The 20,780-nt window shown below is 43.7% G+C and overlaps 1 protein-coding gene across 2 annotated transcripts in view; it reads right to left on the bottom strand.

Moving 5' to 3' along the window:
• Nucleotides 1-19,955, bottom strand: part of MTFR1 (mitochondrial fission regulator 1) — a 115,442-nt gene extending 95,487 nt beyond the window's left edge. Inside the window, exons 1-2 of one of the 2 annotated variants that reach the window (XM_029591388.1) lie at nucleotides 19,592-19,955; nucleotides 9,119-9,228 (exon numbers count right to left, since the gene is read on the bottom strand). The gene's annotated coding sequence lies outside the window, so the exon portion shown is untranslated. The remainder of the gene's footprint in view (nucleotides 1-9,118; nucleotides 9,229-19,591) is intronic. The other variant, XM_029591389.1, reaches the window with a different exon arrangement.
• Nucleotides 19,956-20,780: the final 825 nt, after the last annotated feature.

The following is a 20,780-nucleotide window of genomic DNA, read 5'->3' as shown; positions in this document are numbered from 1 at the left end:
TATTTCTAAAGGAGTTCCCACCGGGTACTAATCTGACCTCCTTCTCTCGATAGAGACTTTAGGGATAACTAGACTGGAGCAGATTTGGGGAGGATTTAGTGTAATGTCTCTCAAAGAAATTCAGGAAAAATATTTATTGGAGAATAGGGACATATTTGCTTTGGTTAGTTATTATATTTTGTGAACCAGAGGGGGGTTGTTTCAGATCTCAAGAAAGGGAAGACACTTAGCAGAATTTAAAAAATGTATGGGTTTTTAAAATGCTGATTTGAACAATATTCTCTGTAATTATTCTAATAAAAGCAGGTTATGATTCAATAAACCATGAGCTATGTCAGTCTGTAAAGCAAAATTGCTTACCTTGTAATAGGTCTTATCCCAGGACAGCAGGATGAAGTCCTCACATATGGGTGACATCACTAACGGAGCCCTATCACAGAAAACTTTCTGTCAAAGTTTCTAGAAACTTTTGACTGGCATCCTGAGCCCACTGAGCATACCCAGCATGCCATGATCCCTCGAGCCACAGGGGTCTCCCTTCAGTCTCGTTTGTAGCAATAAGCTTTAGCCAAAAATAAAACGTATCTGACCCAACTCCGCGGGGTGGCGGATGGGTTTCGTGAGGACTACATCCTGCTGTCCTGGGATAACACCTATTACAAGGTAAGCAATTTTGCTTTATCCCAGGACAAGCAGGATGCTAATCCTCACATATGGGTGATTAGCAAGCTACAGGCCGAGTCATCCTTGTATTGGACCAACAGTGTACAATTTGTGCAAAAGGCACAACAACTGGTGTACTGTTGGGAAAAATGAGGCAGCCTGAAATCACGGAAGGTTGGATGTGGAAGGAGTTGGGATCACACTGGAAACAAGTTCTTTAAGACAGATTGTCCGTAGGCTGAATCCTGTCTTCCTTCCTTGTCCAGGCAGTAGTGAGCCGCAAAGGTTTGAAGAGAACTCCTTGTTGCGGCTTTACATATGTCAGCTATTGGCACTGAACGATAGTGTGCTACTGATGTTGACATTTCTCTTACTGAGTGTGCCTTTACTCGCCCTTGGAGTGGGAGGCCTGCTTTTTCATAACCGAATTCTATACAATCTGCAAGCCAGTTAGAGTTGGTTTGCCCACAGCTTTTCCAGGTTTGTTTTTATCAAAAGATACAGAGCTGGGTGGATTTCCTATGGGCTGCAGTGCGATCTAAGTAATATGCGAGCGCATGTTTACAGTCCAAGGTATGTAAAGCCCTCTCTCCTTGGTGAGAGTGCGGTTTTGGGAAGAAAGTAGGCAAGATGATAGATTGATTCAAGTGGAATTCCATAACTACCTTGGGGAGAAATTTTGGGTGTGTACGGAGTACCACTCGGTCATGTAGGAATTTTGTGTAGGGTGAGTATGTGACAAGTGCTTGTAACTCGCTAACCCTTCTAGCAGATGTGATGGCTATTAAGAATATCGTCTTCCAAGAAGAAATTTAACATCACAGGAATCCATGGGTTCAAAAGGAGAACGCATGAGCCTCGTTAAGACTACATTAAGGTCCCATTCTGTGACTGGAGGTCTGTGTGGAGTTTTAAGTTGAATTAAACCTCTCATAAACCTACTAACGAGGGGTTGCACCGTCGGTGCATCCCCAACGGTATTGTGATAAGCTGAGATTGCACTTAAGTGTACCCTTACAGATGAGGTCTGAGAGACAAGAGTCTGAGAGCACGATAGTTCTTTCGTGCAGAGAGTTTGCGTGAAGCTACAAGCACTTGAGAGACATTAGTTGAAAGATTGAGAGGTTGCAGAATCAAGCTTTCAACATCCATGCTGTGAGGGATAGGGACTGAAGGTTGGGATGACGTAACCTGCCCTGATCCTAACTTATGAGAGTGGGTGCTGTGCCCAGGCGAATTGGGTCTCTGATCGAGAGATCGAGGAATATTGGAAACCATACTTGTCGAAGCCAATATGGGGCAATGAGTATCATGGACCCTTTGTCCTGTTGTAGCTTCACTAGAGATTTGGTTATTAGCGGTATCGGGGGATACGCGTATAGAAGGCCTAAATTCCAGTGGCGAGCAAAGGCGTCCCTGGGTAAGCGGTTTCTCTGCTTGTGCAGGGAGCAAAGGTTGTCCACTTTGTAATTCAGTTGTGATGCAAAGAGGTCTACTGTTGGTTGACCCCGACGTTGAAATATCCTGGTCGCTATTAAGGGATCTAGGGACCATTCGTGAGGTTGGAACTGACGACTGAGGCGATCTGCAACTACATTGTGGATGCCCGCTAGATAAGTGGCCCGAAGAAACATGGAATGTGTCAGGGCTAAGTCCCAAATCTGTGCTGCTTCTTGACAAAGGAGATACGAGCCCGTACCGCCCTGTTTGTTTATGTACCACATGGCTATTGTGTTGTCTGTTTGTATCAGAACATTCTTGTGGGAAAGGCAGTCCTTGAACGCATGCAGCTCATAACGTATATCTCGAAGCTCTAGGAAATTTATCTGAAATGTGGCTTCGAGTTTTGTCCAAGTACCTTGAGTCTGCAGATGTCCAATGTGTGCTCCCCACCCAAAGGTGGAAGCATCTGTAGTTAACGTCACTTGCGGAATCGGTTGTTGGAAAGGTAGGCCTGTGAGCAAGATGTCTTCGTTCGTCCACCATAGGAGCGAGGACCATAGTTGTTGAGTTACTTATTTTATTTTATTTTTTATTTATTTGTGTTTTTCTATACCGGCATTCACGGCAGTTCGTATCATGTCGGTTTACATAAAACAAGGGGGTGAGCAATACATTATAACGTACATAGCTAAAACGTAAGAGTATACATTACAAAAGTATAACAAGTGCGTAGAAGAAAAAGTTACAATAAAACAGGGGTTATTCTAACTGGGATTAGAGTTAGAGGAGAGATAAAAAGTTTAACAAGAAGTAAAACATTGTAGTGATTGGTTGGTATTGTCTGTTTCAGTTTAATAGAAGATGCTCAGTGTTGCTGCATTTGATGGAAGTGAATCATTAAGGGTCCGGAAATGCTTTCATGAACAGCCATGTTTTAAGTCTCTTCCTGAAGGTTGGAAGACATGGTTCCTGTCGTAATTCTAAGGGGATTGAGTTCCATAGTGGGGGACCTGCTGTGGAGAAGGCCCGATCTCTCAATGTTATATGTTGGGTGGTATTGTTGTGAGGTACTTGTAGATATTCTCTATATGCTTCTCTGATGGGTCTGTTGGAGGAATGTTTTTTGAGAGCTATTTGTAGATGGAGTGGAGCCAGTCCATGGATATTTTTGTAGATTGTGGTGAGGGACTTATGAATTATTCTGTAGTGGATTGGTAACCAGTGAAGGTCTTTGAGGACTGGTGTAATGTGATATCTTCTCCTTTTGTTTGTTAGAATTCTTGCTGCCGTGTTCTGTATCATTTGGAGAGGTTTAGTGTGGGATGATGGGAGGCCTAGAAGGATAGAGTTGCAGTAATCAATTTTCGCAAATATTATTGCTTGGAGCACTGTTCTATAATCATGGAAATGAAATAGGGGTTTTATTCTTTTTAATACGTGCAGTTTGTGGAAGCAGTCTTTGGTTGTTTGGTTGATAAACGATTTTAAATTTAGCCGGTTGTCTATAGAAACTCCTAAATCTCTTACTTTTGAGATTTGCAAGTTGGCTGGCGGGTTTGTAGTGATTTTGCAATTATCTGGAGAGATTAGCATGAATTCGCTTTTTGATTGGTTTAGAATAAGATTTAAGCTGGATAAGAGATCGTTAATTTCTTGAAAACAGTTTTCCCAAAGTTCTAGAGCTTTAGTGATGGATTCTTTGATGGGGATCACAATCTGGACATCGTCGGCGAATATGAAGTGTTTTAGGTTCAATTTGTTTAGCAGTTGGCAAAGCGGGAGAAGGTATAAGTTGAAAAGTGTTGAACTGGATAAGACAGTGATACTTGAACTGGATAAGACAGTGGTTGAATGGCTTGTATCCACTGCCTTCTGAGAGTCCATTGAATGACTCTCATGGCTAATCTGGCCATAGGAGTGACATGAACTGTGGTGGCCATGTGACCCAAAAGAGTGAGACATTGATTAGCTGTCACCTGCATCCGTGTGTGTAGAGAGCCTGCTAACGAGGCGAGTGTCTGTGCACGGTCTTTTGGGAGGAAAGCTTTTGACGCTATGGTGTTTAATTCTGCTCCGATGAATTGCAACAGGTGAGATGGTGTGAAGTGGGATTTCTGGTAGTTGATTAGGAATCCCAACGAATGGGGTAGATTATCGTGAGCTTGAGAGAATTGAGAGCTCCTTGTATTGTTTGGCTTCTGATAAGCCAGTCGTCTAGATAAGGAAAAACGTGCATGCCTTCCTTGTGCAAGTGAGCAGCTGCCACTGTCAGGCACTTTGTGAACACTCGAGGTCCTGAGGCAAGACTGAATGGTAGCACCCTGTACTGGAAATGTTGATGTCCCACTAAGAAACGCAGATATCTGCGATGAGGAGGTAATATTGGAATGTGAGGGTAAGAGTCTTGAAGATCCAGAGAACAGAGCCAATCTCCTTTTTGAAGTAGAGGTAACATGGTGTCCAATGACACCATCCTGAATTTTTCTTTTTGTAGGTATTTGTTGAGCTTCCGGAGATCCAATACGGGACGTAGGCCTCCTGTTTTCTTTGGAATGAGGAAATAACGGGAGTAGAATCCTCTGCCCTGCTGAGGTCGGGGAACTGGTTCCACGGCCCTGGCTCTCAGAAGGGTGGATAATTCTTTTTGTAAGAGTGTGGATTGATTTTTCACTGTCCAAGATGAGGTGGGTGGAGTATCGTTTAGTACAGTTAGGAAGTCCAGGTGGTACCCTTGAGATGTTAGAGTACCCATTGGTCTGTAGTGATGTGTGACCAATTGTGATGGAAGAAAGTGATTCGACCACCTACTGGCAAATTTGGGGTCGGACTGCTAGGTAGGCTTCTGTTCTCTGGTGAGTTTTCAAAATCCCGAAGCCGGGCCTTTGCGGAGGGGGTTGAGCTCTAGGTGCTCTTGGCTGTCGGGTCTGCAATCTTTGTGCTGGCCTTGATGACCTTCCACGGGTAGCAAGAGGATAGTATCTCCGTGGTCTATATTATGGCCTTTTTGAATCCTTCATTGGAAGTCTTCGTGTGGATGTTTGGGACTCCGGTGGAGCAGAGGAAAGTTGACATAAATGTTTTTGAATGTTCTTTCAGCTGGGAGACTGCTTCACATACTTTAACTCCAAACAGATTATCTCCTGCACAAGGAAGATCAGCAAGTTTCTCTTGCACTTCTGGTCTCAGGTCAGAGGTCTTGAGCCAGGCCCATTTGCGGGCACTTATGCCTGTGGCAGAGATTCTAGATGAAGTCTCGAAGCTGTCATAAGCTGCTCTAACTTCATGTTTCCCAGCTTCTAGGCCCTTATGGATAATGCTATTGAAGGAATCTTGAAATTGTTGGGGAAGAGATTCCGATAACTCCTGAATTTGTTTCCACAGATTACGCTGATATTGCGTCATACAGAGTTGGTAGGACGCAATTCTGGACACTAGCATTGAACCTTGAAACATTTTCCTGCCGATAGTGTCCAAAAACCTGTGATCTTTCCCAGGAGGATTCGATGAATGAGGTTTAATTCTTTTAGACCTCTTTTGAGCTGATTCTACTACTACCGATTGGTTAGGTAGTTGAGTTTTCTGGAAGCCAGGAATATGCTGGACTAGATAGGTAGCATCAGTCCGTTTATTTACAGGTGGTATGGTGCAGAGATGCTCCCATAGCCTGTGTTGCACATCCACTAGAACTTCGTGAACTGGTATTGCCAGGACTTCTTTAGGTGGATCGACAAACTATAATACTTCCAGTTTTCTGACTAGTATCTTCTTCGGATACTAGCTGAAAAGGGATAGTATCAGCCATGTCTGATGAAATTAGAGAAAGAGAGGTCCTCTGGAGGGGACTTCCTTCTTTCCTCCGGAGGAGAAGGATCTGAGAGGACTTCCTCCAAGGAAGAGTCAGTATTTGGATCATCCCAAGTGTCCGATGAACATGGACGAGGAGTCGATGGAAGAGGAAAGGATGGCATCGACGGCATCGAGGGTTTCACCAGTGGTCTCGAAGGAAATAGTGGAGAAAATGATGGCCGTGGACGAGAGATTCCCGATGGACCTGGAGTAGGTTCAGGCATCGGTACTTCCTTTATTTCTTCTTCTTCCATCGGTCTTGGCATCGGGTGGTTGCACTGGAATGGCACCGATGAGAGTGTCCAACTTCGCTAATACTGGCGCCAAGAAGGACATATCCGGCACCGGCATTGGTGTAAGCATCGGTGTCGGTGAGGGTAATGGTCTTGGTGACAGTATCAGAATCGACACCGGTGACGGGGGTGGAACTGGTGTCGGCGATGGAACTGGCATCGAAGGTGGAACAGTCATCGGTGCTGGCATCAAAAGCATGTCACGGAGTGCGTCTCGAACTGCCTGGCGGATATAACCATCCAGTTCCACCCTCATAGCTGGTGAAACCAAAGCAGCTATGGGGGGAGGCAGTGAAGGCGATACCGGTATCTCCACAGGTCCCTGTGGAGGTACGGTTCCCGGCACCGATATCGGTGGGGATCGTCTAGGAGTCGAAGGCCTCAACGGACACAGAGACTCCTCTCTCCGAGGTTTCTTCGGAGTTGGTTCGATAATTGTCGAGGGAACTCCGGTTATTGGGTCCAATTCCAGATCCTGAGGCCTCCGGTGTTGATGACGGACACCTTTTTCAATGGTAGATATAGACTTTATCAATGACCGTGAAGGGGGTCGATGAAGGCCGATCACCTACTTCATCTGGCCGTCGTCTAGTTTTTATGACTACTTTTCTAATCATTCCAGCCGGAGAAGATTGTGTCGAAGTTGAAGTAGACGGCATCAGTTGAAGATGGAATAGATGTTCCATTTTTTCCATGCGCGCTCGTCTGCCTTTCGGCGTCATCTCAGCGCATCTCAGGCACGTCGAAACATCATGTCTCTCGCCGAGGCAGAGTACACACTCGATGTATGGGTCCGTTATGGACATAGTGCGGGAGCAATTTGGGCACTTTTTAAAACCGGTAGCCATAACGAAGGCCGGACAGCCGTCGACGACCTTCTGACTAGGTTTAACAATAACGGAACCGACCGGAAAAAATTTTAAACACTCACCGACGGTGGAAAAAGGGAGACCCCTATAGCGGGATAATTTTTTTCTGAAATTTTGAACTTTTTTTGTAGTGGATATTCACCACATAGGGCTCCTATAACCGCGAGGCTAACAGCAACACGGAAAAAAGAAGACTGAAGGGAGACCCCTGTGGCTCAAGAGATCATAGCATGCTGGGCATGCTCAGTGAGCTCAGGATGCCAGTCAAAAGTTTCTAGAAACTTTGACAAAGTTATCCGTGATAGGGCTCCGTCAGTGATGTCACCCATATGTGAGGACTAGCATCCTGCTTGTCCTGGGATAACCATAATACTGAATTTCATTTATCCACATCACAATATAAAAAAAATCAAGCACTGAAATCAAAGGTTCAGTTCCGCCATTCTTCAATAGCACATTTAGTAAAACTCCAACACTTTATCATCGTCTAAAAATTCATTTAATTGTAAAGCTATCCATATCTTCCCAATCGTAGACAAAGATATTAAGTAAAATTTACACTACACATCAGAACCATATGTATCCCCTGCCCCAATTTCTCCTTGGTAGCAGGGGCTCACACAGGTGGTCATGGGGCATTTCAGCACCCATGCTCCCAGCGCTTTCCCATGGGGGAGGAAGAAGGCTCTCTCAAGACACTTACCAGTAGGATTGTTTTTTTGAGGTCCTCCAGTAGGAAATAAAATATGCACTACCAATTTAAGTGTTATTCAAAAATAAAATTTTACACTGGTAACTTGATTGCGGGTACAAATCACAGTAAGTACACTATGATTTAGTGTACAATCAGTACAGAAAAAATCCTCTAAGCATCAGTCTTCGTAAATGGCAATTCTACACAACCTGGCAATAGTTATTCAGGGCAGAGTTAAAACCTTCCCCGGGCACCTCTCCTGTTAGTATCTGCATGTCTGAATCTAGCAGATTAGAACTGGATCCTATGTATGATTCCTTTTCTCAGACAGCAACTCTAAGAATTTTTCTCATGTAAGGCAGTCCAATTCTCCAACTCCCACAATAGCAAATGCTTTCTCTCCAAATCCCTGACGACATCTCTTTCAAACAGAAGAGTATGAGCTCAGCTCCCTTCATTAAATCTTCAGAATATCTCAGGGATTTGTCCTGAAGGTCTGGGTACCCTGACCTTGGGCCCCAGCCACTTTCCCAAAACAGGAAGTAGGACAAACAATCTCTCCTTGGAGAGGCCACCTTCCAGCATCATCTCTCTTGGCCAGAAAGATCCCCAAACCACAATAGCTCAAGAATTTCAACATAACACGGATACCTTCTAGCTGAATTTACTCTCATAACCTCATCTTCAGGTGGCCCTAACCACCGATGGGGCCATAAAAGAATTTGCAAGTCTTTTTGGAGCTGGATCACTCCAACTAGCTCTTACACACGTCTCTTTCCTTCCCAAGGCCTAAGTCCTTTGAGGGTGGGGGGAAAAGAATTTCCTTTCAGAGCCCAGAGGGCCAGGGATGCTAGTTTGCTTTTTCCCAGGGGAAAGGTAATGCTTTCTTTCACTATGGTGTGCACTGTCAGTGTCAAACAATGCACAGGAGACTCTGGATGGATGAGTGTAGAAGTAAAGTTTACTGATGGGTAATCAGGTGAAACAATGGCACAATTAGCAAAATCCTTAGCACCACAGCAATTCTCTGATTACAGTCTTTTTCTCTCAATCTGTGCAGGGGCATCTATCACCAAGACTGAAAGAGACACTCGCTTTCTAGGGAGTGGAGGTAGAGAGGCTCACAGGTAGGCAGGGTATCTTTTGTTGGGACATGAGAAATCCCTCCAATCTGGCAAAATGGGTAAAAACAGTCTCTGCACAGACAGTCAAAACCCTCTCTCCCCAGGGACTGAAGACGCCAAGTGGGTGTCCTAAAATGGCCTCAAGATAAAGTTTCTCCCTGTTCGCAGTTTCTCTCTAGTTGTTACCTTTCCAGGAGCCCGGATGGGAGGGATCCTCTCAGGAACCTGCAGCTCTTGGTGCTCCAACTTCAAGGCAGGAAGAGGGGCAGCCAAACACTTCCTCCCAGATCTTTCAACTAAAAAAAAAAAAGTCCTTTACCCCAAAAACTGATTCAAAACACCAGAAGATGTTGCAGCAGGTCACTGCTTCCTGGGAGGTCACAGTGGAGCAGGTCTTACCTATCCAGAACCTCCTCTCCCAAACAGGTTTCCTCAAGACCTCTCCTTGAGAAAAACACTCTGTGGTTTCTTACAAAAATATCCAAATCCCAAACACAACCCAGGTCAACCACCCTGCACACCTAAGGAGTGGGATACAGAAGTGGAGTCCCCAGCCCGGCAGACCAGATGGAGCCCGAGTCCCGGGTAGGCCAAAAATCCAAATCAGGGAAAAAAAAAACTTCCAGACTTCCTTCAAACCTCAACTACACTGAAACGCAGAAACATAGAAATGATGGCAGAAAAGAACCAAATGGTCCATCCAGTCTGCCCAGCAAGCTTATGGTAGTAACTGCTGGCCATAAAAGCCATCTTTATAATTATCAGTTTCCCAGACAGTCAAAGTCAGGGCCCTTGTTGGAGGCTGTTTGAGTCCAATTCCCCGTTACCACTTGCCAATGAAGCAGAGAGCAATGTTGTAGATGCAGCAACATCATTAAGGCTTATTGGTTAAGGGTAGTAACCGCCATATCAGCAAGTTACCCCCATCCTCCAGCCCCCAGAGCTCTCAGTAGAGAGCTGCTTATAAACCCTTTCAAAGAGGATGGCCATTCAAAGGGAGGGGCTGTATATGAATGCTATCTCCCCACTTATCTAACCTGCACCGCACTAGCTAAGAGTTAAACTAGGATCACTAGTGGTAATAAGACCAGAGGGTCCAGTACACTATTAAGGGACAGTTCAGGGACCCCCTTACACACATATTAAAACATTAAAGGAAAAAGGGTTTAAATTGTTGCCAAACCATTAACTAAAAATTAAACAACTGCTGCCTGAATATCCCTATCTCTGAGACCAGCAAAGTTAATCCATGGGAACAGCCATATTTTCGCTTTCTTTTTTTAAACAAAACCCATTTCATTTGTTCTCTCCAAATATCCCTTGGCAAATTGTTCCAGCATGTAGCTGTTATAGAGAAAATCCTGTTTTATCATTTATCAAGAACTCCTGGCTAGATGTAATTTGCCTTCTGGGTTGATACCTACTTATTTTCTCTGTTTCTTATGGCCCCAAATATTAAAATAAGCACTTTAAATTCAACTTGTGCAGCTATAGGCAAGCTGTGCAAGGTCTTTAGAACTGCACTGCACACCATTCCCATTCTTTCCTGAGTAACTGAGACACTAAACACCTTCCATGGGTGTTGTCATTACAGGTTTGGGTTAGTATGGAAATTACTTTCCAAACTCCTCCTATGTGAAAGCAGGCAGCAGCTTCTAGAGACATTCATCCTTGTATTGGACAAACTATAAACTATGAAACATTTTAAAGGATCAACAAAATAGATTATGTAAATACATGAGTTTTCAAAAATCACAGGTCCCTTCTTTTGCACTACAGAGTGAAAACAGTATAGATATATGTGGCAGACTACACAGTTAAAGAGTCCTGATCTTCCCTATGAACTCCTCAGCACTGTGTTAGAAAAATGCTGTAGTCCCTGGGGATTTCTGCTTGCAGTCCTAATCAGAACAATGAAGTTACAATAACCATCCTTTACCCATTCTACCCTATCCTATTCTATCATGCCCCCCTTCAGTCACCTCTTTGCCAAGCTGAAGAGCCCCAGCCTGCGTAATCTCTCATGAGAGATGTTCCATCCCCTTTACCATTTTGTCACTCTCCTCTGCACCTTCTCTAATTCCTCTGTCTTTCTTGAGATGGGTCAACCGCACACAATACTCAAGGTGTGGTTGCACTATGGCTCAATATAGAGGCAATATATTTTCCATTTTATTCTCCACTCCCTTTCAGATAATTTCTAACATTCTATTTGTTTTTTGTTTTTTTAACACAACTGTACACAGAGCAAAGAATCTCAATGTATTGTCCACAAGGACTCCAAGGTCCTTTTCCTGGATAGTGACTCCCAGTATAGAACCCAGCAATGTGTTCCAGTTAGTCCTGGGGTATTATGTGCTACTGCGGAGCACAGAATTCCCCCCTGCGCAGAAATGCCAAATTCTGCGTAGAAAATGGCAGAGGAGAACTCGGCATGCGGCGAACGGAGCGCGCAAAGATGAAGGCCCCGGCGAGAGTGAATGTGTGCGTGTGAGGAGAAGGAGACGGGTGTGAGAAAGGGGAGGAGGTGTGAGAGAGAGCATGGGAGGTAAGCCAAAGAGAGAGCCTATACGAGCAGATTGTGAAGGCGTGTGTAGTGTGCGAGATTGGGAGTTTGTGTGTCGTGTGTATGTGAGAGTGCTAGCCTGTGCGAAGGGATTGTGTATGTGTAGAAACATATGTAGCCTGTGTGAGGATGTATGTGTGAGAGAGAAAGGGAGCTTGTGTGGGTGAGTATGCAAGAGAGAGGGCCCTGTATGAGGAGATGTGTGTGTGTGTGTGTGTGTATAAGTTAGGGAGCCTGTATGAGGGTGTCTGTATGTGTACTAGAGAGAGGGAGCATGTGTGTGAGAGAGGGAGGGACAGAGGGAGCTTGTGTAGGGGCAGTATTGAGAACGGGGTCAAATTCTGGAACTGGCGATAAGAGTGGCAGGGGTTGAGCCTAGAGGTAGAGGGGAGAGATACTGGCAGGTGGAGGAGTTGGGGACTGATAGGGCAAAGTGGCCAGGGGAGTAGGGAGAGCGAGTGGAAGGGACACTCTTACAGTGAATTTCTAGGGAAATTCTGCATCTTTAATAACTTTTTTCTATATTAATTTAAAATGTAATTAAGAACATAAGAAAATGCCATACTGGGTCAGACCAAGGGTCCATCAAGCCCAGCATCCTGTTTCCAACAGTGGCCAATCCAGGCCATAAGAACCTGGCAAGTACCCAAAAACTAAGTCTATTCCATGTTACCATTGCTAATGGCAGTGGCTATTCTCTAAGTGAACTTAATAGCAGGTAATAGACTTCTCCTCCAAGAACTTATCCAATCCTTTTTTAAACAAAGCTATATTAACTGCACTAACCACATCCTCTGGCAACAAATTCCAGAGCTTAATTGTGCGTTGAGTAAAAAAGAACTTTCTCCGATTAGTTTTAAATGTGCCCCATGCTAACTTCATGGAGTGCCCCCTAGTCTTTCTACTATTCGAAAGAGTAAATAACCGATTCACATCTACCCGTTCTAGACCTCTCATGATTTTAAACACCTCTATCATATCCCCCCTCAGTCGTCTCTTCTCCAAGCTGAAAAGTCCTAACCTCTTTAGTCTTTCCTCATAGGGGAATTGTTCCATTCCCCTTATCATTTTGGTAGCCCTTCTCTGTACCTTCTCCATCGCAATTATATCTTTTTTGAGATGCGGCGACCAGAATTGTACACAGTATTCAAGGTGCGGTCTCACCATGGAGCGATACAGAGGCATTATGACATTTTCCTTTTTATTCACCATTCCCTTTCTAATAATTCCCAACATTCTGTTTGCTTTTTTGACTGCCGCAGCACACTATACCGACAATTTCAATGTGTTATCCACTATGACACCTAGATCTCTTTCTTGGGTTGTAGCACCTAATATGGAACCCAACATTGTGTAATTATAGCATGGGTTATTTTTCCCTATATGCATCACCTTGCACTTATCCACATTAAATTTCATCTGCCATTTGGATGCCCAATTTTCCAGTCTCACAAGGTCTTCCTGCAATTTATCACAATCTGCTTGTGATTTAACTACTCTGAACAATTTTGTGTCATCTGCAAATTTGATTATCTCACTCATCGTATTTCTTTCCAGATCATTTATAAATATATTAAAAAGTAAGGGTCCCAATACAGATCCCCGAGGCACTCCACTGTCCACTCCCTTCCACTGAGAAAATTGCCCATTTAATCCTACTCTCTGTTTCCTGTCTTTTAGCCAGTTTGCAATCCACGAAAGGACATCGCCACCTATCCCATGACTTTTTACTTTTCCTAGAAGCCTCTCATGAGGAACTTTGTCAAACGCCTTCTGAAAATCCAAGTACACTATATCTACAGGCTCACCTTTATTACCTCCTTCAAAAAAGTGAAGCAGATTTGTGAGGCAAGACTTGCCTTGGGTAAAGACATGCTGACTTTGTTCCATTAAACCATGTATTTCTATATGTTCTGTGATTTTGATGTTTAGAATACTTTCCACTATTTTTCCTGGCATTGAAGTCAGGCTAACCGGTCTGTAATTTCCCAGATCGCCCCTGGAGCCCTTTTTAAATATGGGGGTTATATTAGCTATCCTCCAGTCTTCATGTACAATGGATGACTTTGACAGGTTAAAATTTTTTAAATAGGTCTGAAATTTCAGTTTTCAGTTCCTTCAGAACTCTGAGGTGTATACCATCTGGTCCAGGTGATTTACTACTCTTGTCAATCAGGTCTACCACATTTTCTAGGTTCACCGTGATTTGGTTCAGTCCATCTGAATCATTACCCATGAAAACCTTCTCCGGTACAGTCCCCAACATCCTCTTCAGTAAACACCATAGAAAAGAAATCATTTAATCTTTCTGCGATGGCCTTATCTTCTCTAAGTGCCCCTTTAACCCCTCGATCATCTAATGGTCCAACTGACACCCTCACAGGCTTTCTGCTTCGGATATATTTTTTAAAGTTTTTACTGTGAGTTTTTGCCTCTACGGCCAACTTCTTTTCAAATTCTCTCTTAGCCTGTCTTATCAATGTCTTACATTTAACTTGCCAACGTTTATGCATTATCCTATTTTCTTCTGTTGGATCCTTCTTCCAATTTTTGAATTAAGATCTTTTGGCTAAAATAGCTTCTTTCACCTCCCCTTTTAACCATGCCGGTAATCGTTTTGCCTTCTTTCCATCTTTCTTAATGTGTGGAATACATCTGGACTGTGCTTCTAGAATGGTATTTTTTAACAATGACCACGCCTCTTGCACACTTTCTACTTTTGTAGCTGCTCCTTTCAGTTTTTTTCTAAGTATTTTTCTCATTTTATCAAAGTTTCCCTTTTGAAAGTTTAGCACGAGAGCCATGGATTTGCTTACTGTCCCCCTTCTAGTCATTAAATCAAATTTGATCATATTATGATCACTATTGCCAAGCAGCCCCACCACCGTTACTTCTCTCACCAAATCCTGTTCTCCACTGAGAATTAGATTTAAAATTGTTCCCTTTCTCATCGGTTCCTGAACCAATTGCTCCATAAAGCTATCATTTATTCCATCCAGGAACTTTATCTGTCTAGCGTGTCCCGATGATCAGTTACCCCAATATTGACTGGGTAAATGTAAGTCTCCCATTATTACCGCACGACCAATTTGGTTAGCTTCCCTAATTTATCTTAGCATTTCACTGTCAGTCTCACCATCTTGACCAGGTGGACGGTAGTATACTCCTATCACTATAGTCTTCCCCGACACACAAGGGTTTTCTACCCATAAAGATTCAATTGTGCATTTAGTCTCACGCAGGATGTTTATCCTGTTGGACTCTATGCCATCCCGGACATAAAGCACCACACCGCCTCCCAGGTGCTCCTCTCTGTCATTGCGATAGCACTGTCCCATTGGTTGTCCTCCTTCCACCATGTCTCTGAGATGCCAATTGTCTATGTCATCATTCTCTGCTATACATTATAATTCTCCCATCTTACTTCTTAGACTTCTGGCATTAGCATATAAACATTCAAAGTTTGTTTTTTGTTTGTATTTTCATTCTGCTTTTAAATTGATAGAAATAAGTTAGAATTTTTTAGCTCAGGTGAGTTTTTAGTTAAAGGCACTTGGACTACTTTTCTTATTATTGGAACCTCACTGTCGGGATGCCCTAATTCTAATGCATCATTAGTATCCTTTGAAGATACCTCTCTCCGAACCATGCACTGCTGAGTGACTGTTCGCTTTCCCCTTTGTTCTAGTTTAAAAGCTGCTCTATCTCCTTTTTAAAGGTTAGCGCCAGCAGTCTGGTTCCACCCTGGTTAAGGTGGAGCCCATCCCTTCAGAAGAGACTCCCCCTTCCCCAAAAGGTTCCCCAGTTCCTAATAAAACTGAATGTGTACAATTCTGGTCGCCGCATCTCAAAAAAGATATAATTGCGATGGAGAAGGTACAGAGAAGGGTGACCAAAATGATCTAAAATCCTATCTAGGTGATGCGTGAGGTCCGCCACCTTCGCACCAGGTAGGCATGTTACCAGGCGATCCTCACGTCCACCAGCCACCCAGCTGTCTACATTCCTAATAATCGAATCACCAACTATGACGGCCGACCTAACCCTTCCCTCCTGGGCAGTAGGCCTTGGGGAGATATCCTCGGTACGAAAGGACAGTGCATCACCTAGAGAGCAGGTTCTTGCTACAGGATCCTTTCCTGCTACACCAGGTTGATGCTCTCCAATCATGAGACCTTCTTCCTCCAAGGCAGCACCAGGGCTGCCAGTCTGAAGTTGGGACTTGGCTACTATGTCCCTGAAGGTCTCATCTATATATCTCTCTGCCTTAGCTCCTACAGGTTTGCCACTCTAGCCTCCAGAGATCAGACTCGTTCTCTGAGAGCCAGGAGCTCTTTGCATCGCATGCACAACTTCTCACCGGTGGGTAAAAAAATCATACATGTGACACTCAATGCAAAAGACTGGGAAGCCCCCCTCTTGCTGCTGGACTGCTGCCTTCATCTCAATTTTGATCAGTTCCTAGTTAAGTTTTAGGTTGCTATGGGAGTAGGAATGTGTCTAATTAACGTCCTTTAAATGTATTAGTGAATTTGCTATATGTCTGGTAGTGGCCTATAGGGGTCTGATCAAACTCTCAATAAAGTTTTTGTTGTTTTTTTTTTTTGTTTTGTTTTGTGAAAGTGGCACCTGCCTATAAATTAAAGGATGAGCTGGGGTGGGTGGGTTGGTTGGGAAATACAAACAGTCTAACTTCAGTTAGTCAGCCAGAGTGACTCACCTCTCTCTTGATTAACAAATGTTGGTACCTATTCAAACCAAATCACACTACCTCAACACCTTTCCAAGCTGAGTAACTGAACTGAACTTTTCAACCTTTTTACTTAGGTATACACTGCTCCTAGCTTATTTCTAGTTTCTGGCTACTTTTTGGGTTGTTTTTTTTAATACAAACACTCAGTTCTGCTTACTAGCTGCCTTGCAGACTTTTAAAAATAAACACACTACTTACTGCTGACTAGCTGCCTTATTGACTATTTAAAAATACAAACAGTATAACTTGTTTATTCACTGCCTTACTGACTATTGAAAGCACAAACACACTAAATAATATTCCCAAATAGTTAACTTTGCCCCAATACTTTTAAAAAAGACAATGTCCCAAGCAAAAACTTACTGATTCCTTTCAGCCACCAGCAAGGTGATCCTCTCCTCTCAGTGCTTCCCAAATTTGACCTGGGAAACCCACCAGCAATCAGGTTTTCAGGATGTCCACAATTAATATTTAAGACTCATTATATGCAAACTTTTATCTCATATGTATTTATTATGGATATCCTGAACACCCGACTAGTTGTGGTGTACCCCGAACAAGTTATTCATACCTTCAAAACATTCTAGAAGACTGGCAAAACAAGGCCGCCCTTTGCTAAACCACCTTAGAAACCTTTTTAAAAAATTGGCATGATATCAACCACCCTCCAGTCGTCAGGAACAGTGATTATTTTAAATGATAGATTACAGATTTCTAGTAACAGGCTAATGATTTCATATTTTAGCTTTTTTTTTTAGAAATCTGGGGTGGATGCCACACAGTCCCAGTGATTTGTTATCTATTACATCCTCCACTTTTTCTCACCAGATAAGTTTTGAATCTAAAAATAAATCAGAAATGCAAAAAAGATATGTAGTGGGCGGAGACTTCACTCTGACAGGGGACAACCTGAAACCCCTACCAGCAGGACTTCTTGTACCAGAACCACCCGCTTCATAAAGGATCTACTGCCTGTAATACAGCTTATGAACTGCACATATTAGCCAAACTGCTTATTGTCTGATAAGCTTTCACTGCTTGCCTGCCAAGTCTATAACCTTGCTGAGCATACAGCTATGATTAGAACAATGAATGTATTATGTGTAGGGCAGTATTGCTGCAGACTCGCAAATTCCTTTCCAGAACTGCAAGTCCCGGCAGCCTCTCCTGCAGAACACAGGAGAAGTTGCACGAAAGTTCCAGGTTGGAAAGGAGGAGGGGATCAGTTAGCCCCTCAGCCGGAATATGCTTGCTCAGCAGTGTGTAGAACGCATGTGTGAAAGATAAGAAATGTGGAATGTATAAGAAGTTACTCCCTGCTTGGGAGGGTGTGCAGTTTTACTGAAAACCATTTCAGCTGCATCTATTTTTGCTGGCAAAAAGAATAAAAACTTTTCCTTCTCGGACCAGGTGCCTGAAGTCTTCTGTTTGTACCTGCTGTTTGTACCCTATTACAGATACAATGCAACCCAAACTACCTGCAGTGAGTCCTGATTTCCTAGATCACAAATCAAACACTGATCCATTTTCATTATTTAAAAAAAAACAAAAAAACAAACAAACAACTTTTAACACAAAATATTTATTATTTTAGTCCAATCAAGAGTTGTTTAGAAATTAAACTATACTAAAATGTCACTGGTTTAGATGAAACAAAAATCACATAGCATGTGGAGTGTCCAGGAAGGGTTATTTTTTAATTTTTTGTATTGCTCCTTCTCCCCCCTTAAAATAGTCCCCCCTGCAGATTGCTTTCAAATAGAAAGGTAGAAAACAGAGACTAACGTATACATCAACCTGTCTATATACCTCTACCCATTTGTTACTGGTCTCTTCAACATGATATATCTAGAAATAGGACATGCTCTCTTTATACTAGAGGGGACTAGAGCACAGCTGAGACTACTACAGTTCCTTTAGTCACCGAATATCAGTGGCCATATTTACTAGCTATTTGTGGGTCACTCAAACTACTACTAACCCCCACCCCCTTCCCCCACAGGGTAGACAGTCATAGCATCAACAGAGGGGAGAAAGCAATAACTGCCCCAGTACACCAAAAGTAGATAGAAGGGGTGCAGGTTTGTTTTTCTGGCAGAGAGCAAGGAGTATTCCTGGGCAGTTTCCCCCACCCTACTATAAACCAAACCTCACTGCAGAAATAAACTTTTAATAACGTGAAACAGCCTTTACAGGGAAACACCCTAGATGTTAGCCAATCCTTATTTATCACCTCTCTAAAAAAGGAATACCTTAATAATGCTGTGCATACATGATATCTGATCACTTTACAAGCAAGGAAATAACATAAAAATACTAAGATCCAGGTCCTGAAGAACTCTGGTAGGTTCCTAGGACAAGCAGGATGGTAGTCCTCCCAGATGGGTGACATCATCAGATGGAACCTGGCACAGAAAACTTCTCTCAAAGCTTCTAGAACTTTGATTGGCACACTGAGCATGTCCAGCATGCCGCTATCCACGCGGGGTCCCCCTTCAGTCTTTTTTCCGCGGTGTTAGTCGCCTCGCGGTTTTGGAGCTCTGCTCTATAACGGGCCGATACAGTACAGTGCGCTCTGGCGGAGCACACTGTTACCGCGCGTTTTGAATGCGCTAGCTTTACCCCGTATTCAGTAAGGGGTAACAGCGCATCCAAAACCCACGTCCAACCCCCCCCCCCCCCCCCCGAACCTAATAGCACCCGCAACATGCAAATGCATGTTGGTGGCCCCATTAGGTATTCCCGCGCGATACAGAAAGTAAAATGTGCAGCCAAGCCGCATATTTTGCTTTCAGAAATTAGCGCCTACCCAAAGGTTTGACAAAGGTTTTTCCTGCCAGGCTCCATCTGAAGATGTCACTCATCTGTGAGAACTAACATCCTGCTGTCCTGGGAGAACACCTGTTTCAGGTAAGCAACTGCGCTATACCTCGAGTTAAGTAAAAAGGCAGGTAAGAAAAATACTGTCCCAGTCTGGGTTTAATAGCTAAGCACCAGTAAAATTTAACAACCTTCTGGCATCAGGGAAGGTGGGGGGAGACATTTATTAAACTACTTCTGAAGAGAAAAAAAAACACAAAATTGTAGTCCTACTTCACTTTAAACAAGGGGAAAGAAACAGTCAGTGCTCTGAACAGATAGATGGGGCCCTGCTGACGTGCTCAGAAAATCCTTCTTTTCTCAGCAAACTTGAACAGTCCCCACTACAATGAAACGCAGCCTCTGGAATGGTTGAAAACATCCTCAAATGAGCCAGAGAAGGATACTAAAACTCCCGATGAACTGGCTGAGCATGCGATAGACCCAGAAATTCAAATCCCTGTGATCAGGGTAGACTTACCCTTTCGGTACAAAATAGCTCGACTTGTCCTGGTAACCCGGGACACCTCCCGTGAGGCCCGGAATCTGTCAGTTCAAGATTTCAGGATTTGCCCTGCTGGTGTCCTGGGAGGATGGGAAAGAAAAGGGAAGCGCACTCCAAGGAAACTGCAGCACTCCTCCAGCTTGCCCGATCCCTGAAATAACAGGCTCTAGCCTCTCTCCGTGAAGACAGCGTGGCTCAGATATATCCCGCTCTTCCGTCAGCAGCAGCCACCTGGGAATCCCTTCCTGAATACAGAACAGCCCCAATCCCGCTGACCTCCATGCAGGAACTCACCGCACCGCTTCTACTCTTTTCTTTCAAGCTCTAAGGGAGAGAGCAATAAGCTCCGCTCCCATTGGTCCCAACAATAAAGATGAGTCCTGATTGGTCAACTCCCTGCCTGCCGCTCCTGCAAGGAGGGAGGGGGAGGCAGCTCCTCTTTTTCTTAACTGACGTCACTGCTAGTTCAACGTAACTCTGTAGTAGCCAAGAGACAACACTGTTGAATCAGTACATTCTAGCTGGGGCATCTGAAGTCTAAACATAGCTAAAGAAAAAGGGGCAACTTACTGCCCCTATCATAAATATAAATATAAAAATGTAATGTAATTACTAATTGTATTGACACAGTAAAGCTGGTATTCATATGAGCTATATGTTTATAGTCACTTTAAAAAAAAACAAACAGCTGATATAAAGTATACCTTGTGCACTAAGACACTATTTCTCAATCCAGACATTAGGACATACCTAGCCAGTCTGGTTTTCAGGATATCAACAATGAATATGCCTGAGTCATATGCATATAATGTAGTGCTGTGCATGCAAATCTATCTCATGCATATTCATTGTGGGTATCCTGAATATCAGATTGGCTGGGTGTGTCCCGGGGACAATATTGGAACCTTCTCAGTATAGGCCTGATTCACTAAGGCAGTAGAATTTGCTTGCAGTCCTCCAAGACCACAGACTAGGCCAGCACAACTGACTGTGCAAGCATGCATTTGCACAGGGTAGCAACTCTGAGGGGGCTGTGGTCTGAAGGCCATTAGTGGCCAAAGTTAAGAGGGGGCTCCGGGGACTGCCAGGTAGACCTCAACCTGCTGGGAGTCCGATGAGGCCCCAGACTAGTCAGGGGATCCCAACCCTCCCGTGGCCTCAGTTA

This window comes from Rhinatrema bivittatum, chromosome 2 (genome assembly GCF_901001135.1).
Source record: "Rhinatrema bivittatum chromosome 2, aRhiBiv1.1, whole genome shotgun sequence".
Classification (NCBI taxonomy): Eukaryota; Metazoa; Chordata; class Amphibia; order Gymnophiona; family Rhinatrematidae; genus Rhinatrema; species Rhinatrema bivittatum.
This window is presented reverse-complemented; position numbering and strand designations above follow the sequence as displayed.